We start from the raw sequence: 3284 nt of genomic DNA, 5'->3' as shown, positions 1-3284 counted from the left end.
CTTTTCACATGAATGTGGCCAAACTGGGTGGGTACAAAGTGGTAGCAACGTTTGGGTTGCATTATCCCAAACATGTAGGAAGAAAGATAATACTTGAGCAACATAGTGCAACCAGGCTGCAACTTTCTTAACTTAACTCATGTGGAAACTATCCAGAAATAACATGAATATTAGAGGTTAGCATTCTTTCCTTAATCTACGTATTATTGGACATCTATCATCAGATCTTATTGAGTCCCGCCTTGTTTCTGGGACCTTGTCACCTGCTGCTCAAGGGCTACAGTCTTGGCAAACAAATTAGTCCCCTTACTGGAGTAGACATTAGGGCCCTGGTTCCCATTCACCAGTTTCTTCCAAGAGCAGCTCTGGTGAGAACGCATTTGCACTGAGGCACCTGTGGCCAGGCAATCTGTCCGAGTTCATACCTCCTCCTACACATGTAACTACCACCTAGTTCAGGATTTATGTCTGACTAGGAAGAGAGGGAGAAAAACTCTTCAAAGGCAACAATCTTTTTACTCTCTACTGGTTTACAAATTCTCCATCTTCAACTCCATGTGTGGGGGAAGAAAATCAAGCAGTCTGTCAACACACAGAGGGATTCTGACTCTACCCCCTGGCGTGACTCCTGCACCACACAGAGATCTGGCACACAGCTTTGATGACACTTCCTAAATGAATCCAGACAAATTCATGGGTAAATTGTGTCACCCTTACCCCTATGAGAAAGGCAGTTCACATCATGAGAACGGGTGACGGGATCCAAGCCCCTGGAAGTGATGCAGTAACATTGTCACAGAGCTGTACCAGTGCCCTTTCCCTTTCAGTCCAGGTCCTTTCTGGGCTTTTCTACTCACAGAAGATGAAACCTGATAATCCTCACTCATACAAATCTTAACCGCAATCAGGAAGTTTTTTTACTCTCAGTGTTATAGAGTGAAATTTTTGTGTGTGTCTACACCGCACACCCTGGGGCAACTGCAACTCCTGAATGCTTTAAACTGGCTAGCTGAGATGCCAAAAAGCTTTCTAAGAAACTGGAGAGCCGGCACTCGGTGTGCTACAATGGTGCTGCGCTGTGAAGCTTTCTAAATGACTATGTCTGTGAGAGTTGCAGCAACTGCTGTATAAACACAGCCTACACAATTCTGAACGAAGTCCAAACATACTCTATCACATCCATATTCTCTTCTGCCACAGCCACATACAAAAAAAAACCCAACAAACCTTAAGTATTTGCTGTCCTTCCATTAAACAGTGTTATTGGAGGGTGAAAAAAATAAAAAAAGGCCTTCAACCCACCACACCAGCTGTTTAAGGACTGTCAGGAAAAAAGGTGTTTGTTCAATGCACAGATACATTTTAGCTATTAGTTTACACACCATTGCACCCATGGTTTTTATATGCCTGCAACAGGGAATAGTCTGCTTCACATGATTCTCAGAGGCTCATCTAGAACTGATATCTTATATTCAGATATTTGGGAGTCTCACAGCTTTCTGGGAATTATTTAAGTCAATTCAAGAATTGATCACATTGTATGTACAATCTGCCTTACCTGTCGTAGCCAGAGAAGTGAAGTCTAGTAGTCTGTGCACATGTCTAGGGAGTGGGAACAGACAGCAACACACTCCGTGGCCCCGGAGAGATCCTTCAACCTCTTTGCCTCAGTTTCCCCATCTGCAAAACAGGGTAAAAACAAGGGCTGAGTAAACAGCATAAAACATTGTAATTCAAAGTAAAATTTTGAGTTAACAGGATTAGGAACACGTAACTGCTTTCTGTTTTTTTTTCTGTCTGCAACATTTGGAGCATATGTGCTGTACCAATATTAGCATGTCTTTGCAGTCAACATCTAGAATGAATGCTTAAATATTCATTGACTTCAAATTTCAAATTGAAGTTTGAATTTGACATTCATTCTGTAGATGTAACAGCATCAACCATTAATCAGTGAACAGCAATAAGACCACTCATTTTATATAATGTAAAAACTGTGGTCAAAATGTATACTTCTGGATGTATAATCTCAAAATTTTAAAGTATTAGCTGCTTAAGTAGATCATGTGGTAAGTCCCCTCCCTCTTCTAACTGGCTGATTTATGTAACTGAGCAACCAAACAAAAATTCTGAGATGCATGTTCAGCTGTAACACTTACAATTTACATTGTGAATTGAATCAAGTAAATATGTATACTCATGCAATCAGGGAACAGAAGAAATAACATGATTTAGGTAACCAGCTATGACTATAAATTTATAAATAATCTAAACAAAAAACTCCATGAAAAGATTTTTAAATGTATTATTCACTGATGAATTCTGTAAGTAACCACTGAATAAATACTTTGCACATTCACAAGAAAAGAAAAAGTCTAAATGTACCTAAGGAGTCACTATGAATTGTTTGTTCAGATCTACCTACCCAGTGATTCTTTCCTTGCACCATCCTACTTAAACTGCATCTATCTAAACAGAAATTTCAATTCTATAGTTTCTAATGCAGTATCATTGTAGATTAGTTCCATTTTAGACAAGTAACAGGAGTATCTAATGCAAGCATTTACATCCACTACAAGAGGAAAAAACATAACAAAAAACAACCAAACAAAAAAAAACAAAGCAACCCTACCAAAACCATTATAGACATTACTTTAACAGAACATTTCAATCCTGCTGAATGCTAACATCCTCTCAGCTATGTCCTTTTGGTCTCTTTTCCAGTCCTTTTTTTGAAACACATACGTACCTTCACACAGGTGAGCAGATGTCACTGACCAACACAACCACAGTCACTAAGCACGTTTCTTTCCTATGATTGCTTGAGTTGCCAAAAAAATTTGCACTTGCCAAATCATGGCCTGCTTTTCTCAACTTAGTTGTTTTTCTGGTTGCTGTTCAGTTTTTAGAAATCTTAATCTTTAGAGAAATCAGTTATGGTAAAGAATGAGAAAAAAAAAGGGGGAAATACAATTTAAATGAGCTCACGTCTTCTGAGTAAGCTCAAAGAAAGTCAAACTCTGGAAATGTAGTTTCCAGGTAGAGAGGAAAGATCCCATGTTATGTCTCTGGAAACCAGAAAACAAATGTCACTTAGGAAGTTGTCCTGTCTCAGATAGAAACAGCGTGGATGAATCTGGCCATTGCACTCTCTGAAATCACCAATAAAGTTTGAGAGGGTTATTTTTAAAGCAGCTCTTAGAGTGTTCCAGCTCACTACTGTCAGCTTCAGATCTCAAATGTAATTTGATTTATAATTACATTTTAAAAACTTGCATTAAAAT

At 38.8% G+C, this 3284-nt stretch overlaps 1 protein-coding gene across 1 annotated transcript in view; it reads right to left on the bottom strand.

Annotated features, from left to right (window-relative positions):
* Nucleotides 1-1601, bottom strand: part of ZNF536 (zinc finger protein 536) — a gene marked incomplete at its 3' end in the record, with an annotated part of 241110 nt that extends 239509 nt beyond the window's left edge. The window contains exon 1 of the mRNA XM_080352295.1: nucleotides 1559-1601. The remainder of the gene's footprint in view (nucleotides 1-1558) is intronic.
* Between the last annotated feature and the right edge of the window lie 1683 nt (nucleotides 1602-3284).

The sequence above is a fragment of the Nesoenas mayeri genome (assembly GCF_963082525.1).
Source record: "Nesoenas mayeri genome assembly, chromosome: 12".
Taxonomy (NCBI): domain Eukaryota; kingdom Metazoa; phylum Chordata; class Aves; order Columbiformes; family Columbidae; genus Nesoenas; species Nesoenas mayeri.
Note: the sequence above shows the minus strand (reverse complement) of the source record. Positions and strands in the feature narration are given on the sequence as shown.